This window comes from Dermacentor andersoni, chromosome 1 (genome assembly GCF_023375885.2).
Source record: "Dermacentor andersoni chromosome 1, qqDerAnde1_hic_scaffold, whole genome shotgun sequence".
NCBI lineage: Eukaryota > Metazoa > Arthropoda > Arachnida > Ixodida > Ixodidae > Dermacentor > Dermacentor andersoni.
Window position 1 is genome coordinate 303,961,491 of NC_092814.1, and position 17,815 is coordinate 303,979,305.

A 17,815-nucleotide genomic window follows, 5' to 3' on the forward strand; every position below is an offset into this window, starting at 1 on the left:
TTATGGATTTTTATTCACTTAGTGTCACGAGTAAATCAAGCGCATTGCTATACACATGATAGCGTAAACATATAGTGCATATATTTAGATGTGCATATAATATAATTACATATATATGTAAGTTGTGCTGAGCAGTGTATCGCCACGGCAATAATTTCAGGGCGTGTGGGGGGGGGGGGGGGGTGCGGGGAGGTTTAAAGACTCCCTATCTTTCCCCCTGGATTCGGGCCCGCTCTCCCCTTACCCCGGTGAGGATTAGCGGGCTAGAGACACGGTCTTTCGGTCGACCTCTTCTTTCTTCTTATTAAAATATCATCCTACCCTTTACCTTGTGTGAGAATATTACAGTGTGCACGGGGATGTTACAAAAGCCCTAATCACAAATTAGTGGCGCATTAGAGATTGGTGTATTATAGATGAATCAATTTTGTCTGGTTTGAATGTGTTATTAGGCGAAGTTTGCCGCATCATGATGTCGTTCTTCATTGCAGAGTTATAGAGATGAAAATTTGATGCTCGAATTTGTTGAAATTTTGCAGTTTTCAAGGATTTTTCTAAAAATGTAATATGACATTACTTGAAAATTTCCTCTCTATAATTTCTAGATCATTACCTTTCCATTTAAATGGACAAAAGCTCATCAAAATTGATTGAGTTGTTGCCGAGAAAAACGATTTCTCCGTTCCTATGTATTAAGATTGGAGTCCCCGAGCTAACACTCATTAATATCAGAAATGAATACAATCTATAGCGCTTGGGACGTTGATCTGTGGCGTACGGCAAGATCACCTGTTTAAACAACCAGCAGCGCGACACATGAGAGACCACATGGAACCCGGGGGTAGATTTCCACGGCGACTTTCCCTGTGCAAACTTCCAGTTGTTTCTATATTTATCTTTATTTTTTTACAGTAAAAAAAGATAAGAAACAAGCTGAAGGCAAAAAAAAAAAGAAAAAAGCTCATGCCGAAGAACTAACGTACTCGATGCTTGTGCTCTTTAACAAAGTACCGCTTCAGCAGGATAGCCGTTTCAGCAGCACGGCCACATCGGAGTGGTTCTACGGCATGCCGGCGCAAATGAGCGCAATTACGCGGTTTCCGTCGTCAACACCCGTCGCGTTTTGCGGTGGCAAGGCGCCACCGCCGCGTTCCCTGGGGCGTCCCCTTTTCTTTTTTCGCCCGTCGCTCTGGTTGACCGTGCTGTCCATCTCTAATCGAGCATGCACACTTGTGCCACTCAAAAACGCGCGACAACAGGGAGTTTGAACACATACAGTGGGGCCCCCGCAGGACCGCCAGTGGGCGCCGACGTCGCAACAGGAAAGGACGTGGGAAAGTGGCGAGCGGACGACGATATGAAAAGAAAAAAAAAAAAGGTAGAGTGCTTAACCAGACAAGGGCCCTTTGGCTTGCTTCCCCGATGGGAGGAAACGTTGCAGCGGCAGAGCGTAAAGAAAGAACAGCACAAGAATTGATGTCGACGATGGCGCAATTGCGCACACGGTGTGCTATATTGCAAACAGCGTCGTGTAAAAAGAGATTGCGGAACTATTGTTTACGTCCACGATTGCGTTTCTTTTTTTCTCCGATTGTATACGTTATCTGTTCTCCTTACAGTCGTTTGCAATTCACAATATTGGCACTCACTGCTGTCGTTACAGATAAGGACAACGGTAACAAGACCGATGAGAGACTCCTACCTTTTACACGGGCCAAACTACATCGCATAAAGCCTTTCTCGCGCTAGAAAATCCCGATTCACGCTTGACTCCACACTGAGGCGTCTAGTTGGGCATCAAGCGCGCGAAGAGTAGATAGAGCAAACAAGCCAGGTCAAAGGGAGGAACTACGAAGACTTAGGCGTGGCACCAATCATTCCATCGACTTATGCTAGGGCAGCAAGATCCGTTCCAACAGCAATCAATAAAATTCAGACAAAAAAAAAAGAGAAGAAAGGCAAAAACAGCTCACACCGCGAGCGGTCGTTAAGAGCGTAAAAGACGAAGAAGACAAAGTAGGATGTCGTGGCGCAGAAACGTGGCAAATTGTAAAGTGCGGGCAAGATTTACACGGCTATATCCACGCCTCCTTCAATGAACGACTCGCGAGATCATGTTCTTTGCACGTTGCTGGGGGAAAGAACAGGGCCCAGCACACGCGCCAGAAGGTCGTTCGGCGTTTCACCCGACAGTTGAGGCAAACGACGCGAGAAACTGAATGCCCGCGAAATCCGACCATCACCCGAGAGAACGGCCCGCTGCCGCCTTCCCTCCTATACGGGGCACCAAAGAGTTTTGGCTCTAGGCCGGAGAGAGATACCGGCGTGCGTGGGGTGAGGCAGTATCGGAGAGGACAAAATGGAAAGGCGCGTGAGAGGCACGGGTGCGAGGATAAAAAAGAAAAGAAAGGGCCACCAGTTGAAGAGAAGAACGACGCAGGGATCACGTACATCTCCAACGCTCTTTCCAAAAGAAAAAAAAAAAAAAGAAAGCGGGAATGCACTCTAACTGGTGAAACGTAACACTATGGCACACCGAAAGGTAGAGATAAACAGGACCACGAAATGGTCGCTCCTGAGCGCGAGGGTGAGGCGAAATCGGAGATGAAGCATCAGAAAATCAACGAAAATGTTGCGTTCAGTGACGGCTGTGAACATTTTCTCGGAGTATAAGAAGGAAAACAAGGAAGTCATGCGAAACATTGCAAGCTGCGAAAAGGAGCCGTTCGAATAAGGCAAAAGAGGAGAGCATAGACCCTCGTGGCTATGTCGTTTCTTGTCGGTCACGTTGTACCGCAGCCCAGATGAGCGGTGAATGCCTGACGCAGAAGCTACGCGGTGGCTCGCCCCTGGCTGCATACGGCGTAAGTTGTACGTGCACGCGGAGCGGCTCTGGTACTGATGGCTGTGTAGGTGCCATAGCTTCAATGGGGCAGCGGAGAGTGCAAGGGTTGGGCCAAAGGAGGGAAAACTCCTTGGGACGTGTTTTGCACCTCAAGCGTGGTCTTCAAACGGCACGGTGCGGTGTTCTGCGACGTGTACAGGAAGGAAGGAGGTTGGGTGAGCAGACGCGGCTGTCGACACGACCATTGGAACAGAAACAAAGACGGGCTTGGCCAGCGGTGAGCTGGAATGTTTGGAATACAAGTGCACTGAAAGCCGGGTTCCTTTAGGGTTATACTTTTACAATTTATAAAAGAAAACATCCACAGAGTATGGCTTGTAACAAGATGACTGGTGTAAAACATTCGGGAATTAATATGACATGTTTTCCCTAATCTCAGGACCTATGAACGCGTCCTTTGAGTGTGCGCGATGGCAGGCCCATAGTGAAAACGTTGTGACCTAGAAATGTCAGGTAAATTACACGTAAAGCGCATTAACTGCATTTAAGAACAATGAGGAACAGTTACTAAGGCACTCCCTAATTTCTTCGCCATATATTATTAAGGCTAGGGGTCTGTTACTATTATGTTACTAAATCTGCCAACTTAAATTATGAGGTTTTACGCGCCAAAACCACTTTCTGATTATGAGGCACGCCGTAGTGGAGGACTCCGGAAATTTCGACTACCTGGGGCTCTTTAACGTGCACCTAAATCTAAGTACAAGGGTGTTTTCACATTTCGCCCCCACCGAAATGCGGCCGCCGAGGCCGGGATTCGATCCCGCGACCTCGTGCTCAGCAGCCCAACACCATAGCCACTGAGCAACCACGGCGGGTCTGCCAACTTAAACATTGCTATTTAGGGTGTTTGAGGTTTGTTAACAATGACTGCTCATACGAATACGTCCGCGTACGCATACGACCGGTGGTCAAGATAATAGTAGTCCCGGACTGCGCAGTTTTCGTCAGTTAAATCCCATTGCGTTATAGGCAACCAGTGCAGGAACTTCGCGTGCCAACAGTGGTGACGTGACGCGCAGCCTAGCGGGCGGAGAAAAAGTTTTTAGTAGGACATGCTGCGACTTCGCGTGAGCAAATTCAACGCTACTCTTGAGGCGCATTTGCCCAGCGCCTGACCTCACTGGCGTTCAAGGAGGTAGAAGCGCATGCACTCCTCGGAGCGTGCACTTTTACGGACAGAGCTTGGCTGGATGGGCCGGGCGTTGTCAAACCTGATACAGACGCGCATCTGTCATGGTTCGAGATATCATACTATTTTCTAGTAGTCTCCATCGGACGGAATCAGCTGATTTTAATAGGACACTCAAATTTCCGCAGCACCTCCTGACCAGCACTGGTTCCCCATTACACTATTAGAAAATCGAATGGGGATGGATAAGTCGGCCCGACTCATTTCCTGCATGAGAAAGAATATGGCACGCGTTCACGTGTATGAAGAAGGTTCTTGCGCTAGAACTATACTTTAAAACCAGGTGTCACCAACCATGTTGTTGGGCATTATGGCGAAGGCAGCTGGCCAATAGAAAGCAGCTCTTAGGAACGAAAGGCTTCGTCAATGTGGCCCATAATCTTCCTTAGAAACAAACAAAAAGAAACATACCTAACGCTGGGCATTTCCAGAAATCTATTTTTTCAAGCAGGTGTACTGTCAAAAAATCATGCCACTGTAGTGCAAGAAACATCATGTCACACCTACAAATTACAGGCATTTGAGGGGTCTTCTCACACCATCACCACACGTCGCAATGTGAGCTTCATGCAGTATTCGGATTTCTCGCGATGAGGAAATCAGGGTAGTGATTAATGGAGTGAATTGCGTTACGTCGAACAAACAATGCACCGAGAGCTGGTATCATACCAGCGAACCAATGCACGTTCACCTTTTTAGTGATTTTGAACTGTGCTCGTCGATATCGCTCAGCTACGACCTTCAACACGCTTTACTCAGCAGCCTGCTTATAGCAATAATGTTACGTTGTTTTGTGATTTTGGATACTCGAGGCTACTAAGTCTGTGCAAGATTTTGCAGAAGGAAGACGAAGGGCTTCTCTTGTGGAACACATCTCACCCATCTCTGTGCTTTTCTGGACTTCTCACTGCACTTGTGGGGTCTACCGCCCCCTTCATCGCGGTGATGGATGTACAGCACCCCGAGGACACTCACGGTGCCCGTTAACCCGCGGACATCAGTTTGGGGAAGCGAGGAAATAGATCCAGTGATACGAGGGCACAGAGCTGTACTCCGCATCAGGAGACGAGTCCTCGGAAGACAGATTTCGACTTGTCCTGTACCGCAAGGCCAAACGAAGAGTTCTCAACGGATCTTCGGCGTCCAGCTCGAACACCGTGAAAACTGCACCTCAACGATGGCCGCACTCCATCCTGTCTGTGCCACAGAACGCTACTGACAACCTAAGCTTCCTAAACAGGCAAGCTCTTTCCGTATACCTAGAACACACCGTGCCGAACGAGATCAAGGATGTCAGGATGAACACTAGGTGAAACATCCTGGCGATCGATGTTATGAACCCGAGCGCGCTGAACATACTACAACATGTAACGCAGCTGGGTAACATCAAGGTCCGCTCCATCGTGCCAGCGAATGGTGCCACAATAACAGGAGTCATCTATGACATTGAGAATGAAATACCTAACGCAGACCTCCCAGTTCTCATAAAACCAGCAAGTGAACACAACGTCATTGTGCATGTTGATCGCCTCGGTAACACCCGTTGTGTGAGGATAACGTTCAAAGGTGACTGCCTTCCATACTACGTGAAGGTTGGCCCCTTTCGCCACCAGGTTCGACCATTTTTTCAAAGACCAATGCAATGTTTCAATTGTCAGAAGATTGGCCATGTGAAGGGTGTTTGCAGAAATACCGTCGTGTGCCCTCGATGCGCCGAACCCCACTCTGAAGACAACTGCAGCGCCACCACTTTGAAGTGTCCCAACTGTCAGGGTGATCACTGCGCTTCATCCAAAGACTGTCCCCAGATCAAGAAAGAGATCACCATTCTTAGACGAATGGTGAGAGACAGCTGCACCCACAAAGAGGCCGCGGTGAAAGTGCGGTGAAGACGACGTCACAGTTGAAGGACTTCACGACGGAGAATATCAACTTTTCAAGAAAAGTCAACTCGTCACGCAGCACCATCAGCGGAAGTCTCCAGCACCCCAAACACCGAGGTCGGAAGGGAGAAAACTGCCAGATCTCTCTCTACAAAGGAATGGCCGCCACTTCCGCATACACGACCAGCAGAAGAGCCGCAGAAGAAGCCGCCCCCAGTACAGCAAGGTGCTGTATCCGAGGAATCGCGGAAAACAGATGAGCAAGTGATAGCTCTTATTAGGCCTGAATGCCATTCGCGTGTTGCTAAGCAACATGCACACACCGTCTGCCAGGAGTGCGCTTCAAGTACTGGACGCTCTGAGTCCGGTGCTGGCAACCCTTGAGTAGATCATGGCTCCCCAGCCACTGTCCTTCAGGGATGAGGTCCGACAAGCAGCTATTTTTCAGTGGAATGCCCGCGGACTCAGAGCGCGCATTTCGGTTTTCCGTCGCTTCGTGTATGCCAATATGTTTCCGATTATCGTCATTTGCGAGCCGAACTTATCGAGTCCGATCAGGCTTTCTGGATATGAATCGTTTATGTCGCCAACTGTTGGTTAAAACAGTAAGCTTTTGGTGTTTATCCGCCGTGACCTCACTTACATTCACCAGCCTGTGCCACCTAACGACGATAATCAATATATTTGCCTAACAATAGGGAAAAAGAATTTTACCTTTACTTTTGTGGGCGCCTACCTATCTCCGTCAAGTCGATTTGGTCACAAAAGACTACGAGACATCGTATCCTCAACTCCCGATCCCTGGGTCATCATTGGAGATTTCAACGCCGGTCATACACTCTGGGGAAGTTCGAAGGTGAACGCGAGAGGCAGAGCTCTGGTATCTTTCGTCTCCAGTAATGAATTTTGTCTGCTGAATGAAGGAAACCCTACGTTTCTACGTGGCCCCACATATAGCAGCTGTCTTGGCTTTTGTCTCACGAAGCCTTGTCAGGCGTGCTGGATGGTTTGCGGACCTAGAGACGCACCGAAGTGACCATATCCCCACGTACGTCAAGATCAGAGGATTGTCCCCTTCCAAAATACGAGATACGATCCAAGGAGTGGACTGCTCTAAATTTCAGTCTGTGATGGAAGAACACTGCGACGCCAATCCATCTTTCGACTTGGAAGAGGCAATCAAGAGCGCGGTGCAAGACACCATGCGCCCTCTCACATGCTCTTCGAAACTGACGGAATTTGATGTTGAACTAGAACGACTTCGAGCAATCCGATGACGTGCTGAATGAAGATACCGACGAACGAAGACAATGGACGATTTACGGACCGCCGCCAGACGCACGCAAAAGAAGATCCAGCACCGGTTAGACAAGCTCGAATCGCAACGTTGGACTGCATTCTGTGAGTCGCTAGATCCACAAGCCTTCATCGCAACTGCGGAGAAAGGTGCGCGGTCTCCGGACACTCCCCGTACAGCGGTTCCCATTCAAGGCTCTTGCCCTTTCTCAAAAGAGACCGGAGATTGACGTGGCAGAGGATTTCCGCGCCAGATTATACGACCAACTCACAGCTCCCAACATTCCAACGCCTTCGAGTAGTTGTCCGCCACCACGTGATCTCCGCATGGATTTACCATTCTCAACCCACGAACTTAAAGCAGCATTAGCTTTGTGTGGCCGTGCATCAGCGCCAGTACCTGATGGAATTTCTTACCGAGCTCTGTGTCATCTGGGTGAGCGTGCGAGAGGTGCTCTCCTTGAGCTGTACAATGAATATTGGAAAGATGGTGCGCTAGCAACAAGCTGGAAGACAAGTCGCCTTGTTCCACTGCTGAAGCCTGGCAAGTCGCCGTTGGAACTCTCGTCGTATCGCCCGATCGCTTTGGCAAGCTTTGGGGTCAAAGTAATGGAGAGGATGGTCCTAGGACGCTTGGAGTGGTACTTGGAGTACCACAACACCTACCCAGATGCCATGGCGGGCTTTCGACGTGATCGATCATCGATCGATAACGTTGTCGACCTGGTCACCTACATTCAGCATGAGAAATGCCGTAAGCGTCTCTGCGCTTCTTTGTTCCTCGACGTCAAAGGGGCGTATGAAAACGTTACGCATGAAGCCATCCTCTCTGCTCTCGCAGACCTAGGAGTGGGTGGTCGGATGTTTCAATGGATACAGAGCTATCTCTCCATGCGATCCTTTTTTGTAAGCACCGAGGAAGGCCATACTTCTCTACATTATAGCTGCCGTGGCGTCCCCCAGCGTGGTGTACTTAGCCCTGTGTTATTTAATCTAACTCTAATTGCTATCCGTGAGCACGTGCCAAGCACAGTCAGGTTATCGATGTACGCAGATGACATCTGCATATGGACTTCTGCAGTAACACGCCTACAGTTGCGAGCGAGAAATCAGAGAGCCGCCACCCAAACTGCTATCTACCTCCGTAATCGAGGCCTGAAAATTTCCTCCGAGAAATGCGCACTAGTGCCATTTACGCGCAAACCCATGACAAACTGCAGCGTAATGAGAAATGGCGAAATAATACCACGTGTTCGATCACACAAGTTTCTAGGTGTCATAATCGACAGGGACTTGTCATGGAGCCCTCACGTATCATACGTGAAAAAGCAGTTGATAGGCATCTGCCACCTGTTCAAGCTTTTCACTGGCAAGACTTTGGGAATGTCGACAAGTGCCATGTTACAACTGTACAGGGTGCTTTTTCTAGGCTCTCTGCGATACAGCTTGCCAGCAATAACCAACACAGGTAAAACGAATCTACGCACAATACAAAGTGTTCAGGCTGAAGCGCTCCGGATCTGTCTCGGCCTGCCTCGGAGTTCATCAACAGTGGCTACGATAGCAATCGCTGGAGACCACCTTGTCAAGACCCACATTGAAATTGAAGTGCTCAGGACCCATATAAAGCATCTAACCAGGTATCCTCGTCACCACTTAGTCTCTCTACCAGCGGACAGACCTCGCACATCTTTCAGCCAAACGATTACCGCACATGATGATTCACTGCCATCTTGTTTCACTCCGGCTGCGAGACCTTCGATTCCTCCATGGTGCCCCACTCAGCCAAAAATCAACCTCACTATACCTGGCATCGCGAAAAAGCTGATCTATCGTCACCAGCGCTTAAACAGCTCGCACTACTATTTTTGTACGAGAGCCACCGTGACTCTGCACATATCTACACTGATGGATCTGTCTTGCCAAACAGCTCCGCGGCGGCAATCGTGATACCAGCGACAGCCACAACAATCAAATTTAAGACGACTCACGTGACAACGTCGACGGCAGCAGAGCTCGCAGCTCTCTTTACTGCCCTTCATTACATTGGTAATGAACAGCCACACCAGTGGACGGTATTCTGCGATTTGAAGGCGGCACTGCAGTATCTACTGCCACCTTTACGACACGAACCGCACGAACAACTAGTATTTCACGTTACAGAGACGTTACACCATATAAGTGATGCAGGCCATGAAATAACCTTCACATGGCTTCCAAGTCACTACGGGATTATCGGCAATGAAAGGGCCGATCAAGCTTGCCGCTCAGTCCATATTGAAGAGCACCACGCACCAATTCCACTTTCTAGAACTGACGCAGCACGGAAGCTCCGCCTGCTTGCTCGGCAGTGCACCATGTCGCAATGGAATGAGCCATATTTAAAAAATGCTGGACTGTGCTCTCTTGATCCGACATTAAGTCTCCGAGCGCCATCACAGCTTCGCCGTGGAGACGCCACGCTCTTGCATCGACTGTGGTTGGGTGTTGCCTTTACCAAAGCGTATGCATTCCGCATAGGGATGACCGACACCGCAACTTGTGACCACTGCGGTCATGATGAATCAATTGAAGATATTTTGTTCGCTTGCCCGCAGTACAGTCCACAGAGGGAATGCCTCCGCCATGAACTTGACCAACTGAACGACCAACCGCTATCGGAAAAAAGGATTCTACACCACCGAAGGGACCTAACGTCACAGAAGAAGGCCGTGCAAGCGCTATTGCGCTTTCTGCGATCTACCGGCCTTCGCGAACGTCTTTAAGTGGAACGCCTTTTGTGTGTGTGTGTGTCTCCACGTGTGCGTGTTTTTTTGTGTGTGTTTTTTTAGCGTTTTCCTCTCTGTCATATTTCTAACCCCTATCTCCCATCCCCAGTATAGGGTAGCAAGCCGGAGATTGATATCTGGCTAACCTCCCCGCTTTTCCTTTTCATCTCTCTCTCTTTCTCTCTCTTGTTTTGTTTTCTTATGAAGACCGTTATTTTAGAATAACTTTATGATCACTTGGTCAAATATACGTTGTTGCAATAAATGGAACCAACCTCAAGTTTGTAAGATTCCTGAAATATTCCAATGATGGCAGTCGTTTTTAACCTGCGCAATAGTACCTTTGCATTGCGACGCTTTCCATAAACTGCCTTACTACAAACTTCACTACGGCATTTTGAGCGCACTTTAGCCCCACGATAAATAGCACAGCTCGTACGTACGAGACATGGGGCTGCACGTATAAAACCCAATACTCCCGAACGTATTTGAGTGATGGCCTAGGTCTCTGAATAATTATTAGAGAATAAACGGCGCTTTCACATCGAAACAATGCATATCTCGAGCTCGCTGCCCCATGGTGTGCTGATTGTGCGTGTCCCTAATTGTTTAGTTTATATGTAATTCGAGGCTCTGTGTTCGATTTTTAGTTTTCAGCAGACCTCACGAGAATTTGACTAACCGAATAAATCGTTCGAATCGGATAAACTGTCACTCGACGAAGCTAAAAGATAAAGTATATATAAAACTGCGTGATGTGGCTTCTGGTGCTTATTGCGCTTGTCTAAATATCCAGCGACAGATACCTACTGGTGCAAATTTACCCCTATGAAAGTGGCATATTTATTACAGAACGTAACACACAACGCGTTAGTCAAAATTGTCAGTGCACTTCTAATTTTCGGTCGTGTACATGCTGTAACTATTGAACTGAACGCAAGTTAGCTATCTGAAATCAAAGCTAGTTTTGTTCAACTCAGATTATTCACATTTCGTTCAATTACATGTAAGTGTAATTCTTTTCGGGAGCCGGGATGCTGCATCGTTATTGTGTACTACATCACTGCCAAGCTTTCAGCGCGCGACGTACCTTATTAATTTTTTTTTGTTGGCACCCTCCCAAATTACTTGACTTCTCACTAATAAGTCAAATGCTAATACCATGTAACATGCTCTTTGGCCCTTTCTTCACGTCCCTACCTTGTTGAAGTAGCAGGACAAAATTAAACGGCGGCAGGATCGCAACCCAAATGACTCCATTATTTACCGCAGTAATTCTGCTGCGCCATGTTCACTGTTTTCACTCAGTAACAAAAATATTATCTACATCCTACGCCCAACGCAGTGTTTCTCTTGGCATGCCACACTTCGTTCTAGAATGCACGAGGTGTAATTCAGATTGCGAATCCATCATGCGTGCTCACCACGGGCGAGGCTTATAACGTGGAGGACGTTTCAGAAGCGCTCTTTGCGGAGAGTTCTAGCATAGGAAGGCTGAAACTGTCGCGAAGGCTTTGGCACTTTTGAGAGGCCACATGTCTGACGTTCGACCGACTGAGCTCGTTGTATGGACAACGAGCCCGATGATGCAGTCACGCTGAATCGGCATCAAGCGCAGCACAGCGCCAGGGCATGGACGCAAGAAGCAACGTCCGACACGAAGCACTTGTCTAAACGTCGTGTGCCTGCCATTCCATCTTGTGTCCACGCTCTGACGTTGCGCTACACTTGATGCCACTCCAATATGGCTCTATGGACAGCAACACATATCTGTAGACATATCTGTAGACGATTGCCGAAAGGGAAGGCGAACAAGACTATTGATCCTACCATACACTCCTAACTTGTTACTTCTGCTCTTTCGTTGTGATTAGATAACAATACCAGCTAGCTTGCACCTTCTGAGAAATATTTTTCGTTTTTAAACGAAAGCCGGGAAGCGTTTGTTTCTTGTACGTTAGCCGAAATATGTGCTGTGAAGCGGTCTTTGTCTAGAGTCCTTGCTGCTTGATGTAACAGGCACGTATATGGGCAAAGAGATATATATAGTTAGGGCTGACAAATGAGGTTCGTCTTCCCTGCGTATTCATTGCAGATGCGTTTGGTCCGGTCGGCGAAAAATGCGTGCGTAAGCAAACCCCCAGTAATCAATAAAACAATGTAATTTCTAGCCAGTAATCTCAAACAAAAAAGGGCAGCCAACTTCCCAGCTGAATCTCCTATTCCTACTAGCATCCACAAGACTCGGCCTTGTGTTTTATTACTTTGCTTTTATCCCAGTGTTAAGATGGCTTTATTGCTTTGCTACCACTGATGCAGTGATGCCCGCTCTACAGGACAAGCAAAAGTGGTATTGCTTTCACATAGTCCTATAGCGCCCTTCGCCACGCCGCTTTGAATTTGTCGTCAAATTGGGTTTTAAGTCAATGTTTAAGCTCATGACAGTGACTGCACCCCTTACCGCATGCTTATCTTGTTTCGCAGTGGGGAATGGCGCAGCGACCGTCTGGTTTGCCCTTAGCTTCCGACAGTGTCGAGAGAACCAACTGTGTTTTCATTTAAAGGTGACATAATTGTCCCCACGCTAAAGTACTGATTAAAATACACCCTTTATAACTAGTGGCGTTATCTACACCATTTGGTTCTATCTATTATAATTTTACGCCAGACGCAAATTATTGCAAAGTTTCGCGACGCCGGTACACAAGCCGGCCACAACGACGGTATACACGTTTTACAGCACCATAACCTACGCGTGACGCCATTTTTGTTCCCGTGACAGCGCCAGCCCATGAGCGCGCCTTCTGATCGGCGTTTGGTCGTTGTCTACGATCGCCACAGCGGCCGCAGGCACGGCTCAGACAGCCGCTACTTCGGCCACCATGGTGAGCACTGTGTTCTTCAACGACCAAAGGCATTGGCCAAAGATGCAGAGGCAGCGTAAATATATTTTTCGATTATTCGTTCTGTCTGCGCCACAGTCTTAATAGTGCGCAAGCTAACCGGCTAAAGGCGACGAATGCAACAGCCTGATGTTTGCTGTTACTCTTTATATTCTAATCTTTATAGTGGTAGGTTTGTAGTGCTGTTAAGGCGGCGTGCCTGTTGGCATCGTTAACTGTACGTGCAACAATTTGGGCCGCAGTAGATGCCTGTTTGCGACCTGCTCCGACCACGGTGGGTGGTTCCAACCGCGTAATTGACGCCAGCGCTGATCAGGTACCTTGGAAATTCCTTTCTGATTACTTAGTGCGCAGATTAATACGCAGTCGCGTACGCGTGGACAAAAATGTTCCAAGTGTCCGACCTGCCACTCACCCGCAGATGGATTCGTGGCGACGAAAAAAAGAAAAAAAAGAACTCGCTGCTGTGCCCGCCTATTATTTCATGTTTGACTTCGCTATTATAGAAAGCGAAATTTCTCGAGTATTTTAGTCGCGCTTGCGTGGGGTGACCGTAGAGCTGACTTGCACGCCTATCGAAGTTCAATAATCAGCGAATCAGCGACATTTTGTGCCAGCGGGGGTGGTAACGCTGTGTTGCTGCAGCAGATCATGTAGACTGGCAGTCATTGCAAGCAATCGGTTGCCGGTCATGACTGGAAATTGGCTGTTCAGTGCTCGCGGTAGAGCTTGTTGTGCTCGCCTTGCGGATAGGTGTGCGTGGCAAACGGTCGTGAATACGGGCACAACTTGCACAGCTGAGGCGGACGAAGCTCGGAGCACAGTTCGCGACAAAAGTTCACGACTTGTGTACGTCTTCCCTCTGCTCCTCTAAATCTCTACTAAATAGTACTAAGCGATTCCTGGCCTCTCGGCAGAACGTTGCTGGAGCGGCGGGCGGCGGCTGATACCTGCTGGCTCTCGATTCAGATGGCGTTCAATGTCGGCGGCTTTGTGGCGGCCCCTGGTGTGCGGTGCGCACACTGCTCGCTCTAAAAGCAGAGAAGAAGTTTGGGCGTGTTGTTAGTTCAATCGTAAACTGGGATACATAGCGCAAAAAAGCAAAAAGACGCGTAGAACTCGCCAATGCGCAGTTGGCTTAGAGCGGTGGCCCCGTAGATGTTTCGGCAAAAGAAGTTTTCGCGCAGGCGCCGATCGGCCCCGCTGGTAGCAGATCCTACATTGCTCTATACGGTATAACTCTCTGGTCACTATTGCTTGCGCTTCATCCAAACTGGTGACGTCAGTAGTGAGCTACTCGGATACCCGGAACTGTGCAGAACGACAAGCAGTAGCTGTAGGAGGGATCGCTGAACGTGCGATAACGAGCAGCTTTTCAAGAGTAGGTGCATGCACTTCGAATACGCCTGCCGTAAATTGGTGTTTTCGCAGAGACTCGAAGATAGGTGGCTGTTTGATACTTGCAAATGTACTGGATGTGGCTGCCCAGAGGAGTTTCTTAGACATTACAGGAGTCCCTCGGTAGCGTAGGGAGTTGTTGAGTAAGCAAGGTTGCAGGGAAAATAATGTTCGCGCAGCGATGACCAAGAGCGCTTTGAAATTGAAACTGAAATTGATTTTATTCATTATAGATTACAGGTTATAAAAAAATAATATACAGAAGGAGGTCCCATAGTCAATGACTGTATCGGGACCTCCGTGGACTGAACTTTTCTGCACTCTTGCTTGTTAGTGGGTGACTAAAACGGGTACAAGAATAACTATACGACGTTATAAGCTGCGTTCAATTGTTACGCAAGTTATAAGAAGTCAAACTAGTTTAAGTCATAAAAACCCTGTTCATGACTCTTTAAGCCACCTTCGTGCAGGGAACAATTATCGGGCAGAACAAACTTTGCAACTGGCTTCATGTCCTACCAGCCGGATACTTTACATCAATGTAGAGGAAGACGCAACGTTATAGCTGTAATTTTAGTGTCTTCTTTCCTGACTTTCCTGTTCAAGGGCTTAGAGACAATAAAGTTGTATACACAATCTGGCAGTAGTTCATAACGATGTTTTCTTGAGACTACATAGCACGCCGAGTGGATTAAAATAACTAACACACCCAATCTTCTTTGATATTGCCAAATTATTTTTTGGAAGGTATTGTAAGTGAAGCGAATGTATATAAACTAAAGGGTAAACAATAATATGACCGCAAACGCAAAAATTTCAGCATTTCGGCTATGAGGAATTCTGACTTGAGCTTGATCGCAAATATTGGTAATCGCACGGTGCACTTGAAAGTGCACGCTGCATAAATTAGGCACCTATTTTTCATACTACCCTTCGCTTTTATATTGTGCTGACCGCGTTTATAATCTCACACGGTCGCTGGAAATACTCTTCACTTAACATAGTCCTCACTAAAGGAATGGTCGATAAATGTACTCCGGGCCGTACAGAAACGCTGCTTGATCTGTTCGAGTGCTCACTCGTATAAAGGAATATTTTGGTGCGACACGTATTAAGTAGTTTCTATGTTTCTTTTGTTTAAAACCAGTGGCTAATTGCTACGGTAAATTTTCTTTAAGCTTTTACTTTTACCAGAAAGCACACGACTGTTTTACTGCACCATTTGTTGTACCGAAGAAGCGCTGCCAATGTCGCTTGAGAACCTGAGCAAGGCAAAACTTTAACCTTAATGTTCTTCCTTAGCTTGGCTACTGTTGCTCGCTTCAAGAGTCCTCGCTGGCTCTGTTTTGAGCCATTATAAGAAATGTACGATGTCAACACACGAAACCGTCAGAGGACACTCATTATTTCCCCCCCTCCTGTCATGTTGTCAAAGATGTAAGAAGATAACAGTCGAAGCAAGAGCGCGAGCAGAAGCGGAGGATGCGCGTTGTCTTCGTCGCATAACTATTGCCTGTAGTGGCAAATAAGCAGGCTAGGCGGGTTCGCTCCTCTTGCTCGTTTATGTCCAGTGTCTTGGTGTTCGCACAAATGACTAACTACCACTTTGACTGTCGCTCGCCACCCGAAACGGCGGAGGGCACGACGTCTTTCTTGCTCCTCCGTTTTCGGTCGCTTTCTCGCCTGTGTACAGCACCGTCCTCCACTTTCCTCAGCGCCCTCTTTCGCCTTCCTAATGCGTTTCTTCGCGAGAAAGAACCCGATACGAAGGAAGACGGGCGAAAGGCGATAGTAGAGTCCCCTGAGTGTCAGATTTCGGCCGACCCAGTCGAGATTTAAGAAACGTGAAGTTTCTGTTTCCTCTGCGGGACTCGGTCGCTCCTGTCCCACGCTCTCTTCTCTCGCCAAGATTCAATTTCCAGATACATTGAACGGCATTCCCTCGCTGGGTTGCGAAGACGATGAAGGCGAAAAAAAAAGAAAAAAAGAAGAAATAACTGGCGATATATCTAAGCCAACAGGATTCGGCAGTTGTCTGCGTAGTGGAAACAAGATACAGCCTGTGCGAAAACCTTGACGTGGCCCAGAGAAGTGTAAGTAGCGTCTTGTCGCCCTGAAAAGCATCACGTGTTTTCCGCCCTAAAAACGCTTGGCAGGTAGCCGAATTTAAACAAACAAAACGCGTGTCCTTGTGCGGAAATTTTTTGCTCTGAATACAAGAGCAGCGACCAAGACGTTCGCAGATACTGTCGTTAAAAAAAAAATGCAGAACGTTGCCTGCCTCAACAAACATGCTGAGGTGTGACTCATCATTGATGCCCTTTCACGCCGAAATTCATGGACGCTGAATAAGAAAACACATCGAAACTGTGTGCAGCGTCCCCGCTGTAAAGGGCGTATGTTTCTTAATGCGTACGCATTAGGGGTGTCGAAGGGGGGAAAAAGTGTATGCGTGTGAAGTGTAGGAAGCTGGTCACGTGGCAGAGGTAGAGAGAGGATGGCAGAGCTTATCACAAGCATGCTACTGACGGTGGAGTGTTCCGCGCCACCGTCAGTTTCCGTTCGCTCCTCGAACAGGCAGGACATACGTCGAGTGAGCTGTTGAACAACACTTTGCACTGTGGTAAATGCGGTTCAAATCGTGGATCCGGGACCTCAAAGAGGTGCGACGTAATGTTGGCGCATTTCCTTCACGTTTACCGCTAAACCGCCACTGAATTTTTTTGTTCCCCAGCTAGCTGGACCTTCCAACGGGGACGCCATTTATAACTGAAAGAAAAGTTCCGTTCGCTCCTGCTCTTCTGTTGCCTTATACTCTAGCATATATACCTTGGCACTTGCTCACACAAGTGACAACTGGAGAACTGTCGTCAAGTAGGTTCCGCAGAGTTGCCCCATTTTCGGCAAAACCATTGCAAGAAAATCGAGTTTTCACACATTTATCTCATTGTGCAGGTCCTCCACAATACACAAAAAGAAATATGCTATCTTAAAATGTACAAACTGCCACGAAGTTATTAAAGCACAAAACACCTTTGAAGTCATTGCTCAAAAAGCGAACATTTTTGGTCCCCGTGCCTGCAGATATACCGCTCTAACATCGTTGATTCGTTGCTGTCTTTTACTAAAGTTCACTCTTTGCATACAAAAAGACAACTTTCTATTATAGCTCTATCTCGCATTGTTTAAAGCTTGTATTTTTTTTTACTATGTTTGCGCTATAGTGTCATAAAGCCTTTAGAGGTGCCTCAACCCGTCTTTCCGTTTATCACCGCAATACTAATTTGATGATGAATGTTTGACGTGCATAAGCATAAGGCACTGGTGATTTTCTCAAAAAAAAAAAAAAAAACGATAGGTGTTAGGGATACAGTGGCAAAAATAAAAATGGCTGCTCTGAAGCCTTGTCTGAAGTATGAAGAGCTACTTTTGCTGCTGTTGGGGGAGCGTCATATACTTTCTCACCTGTT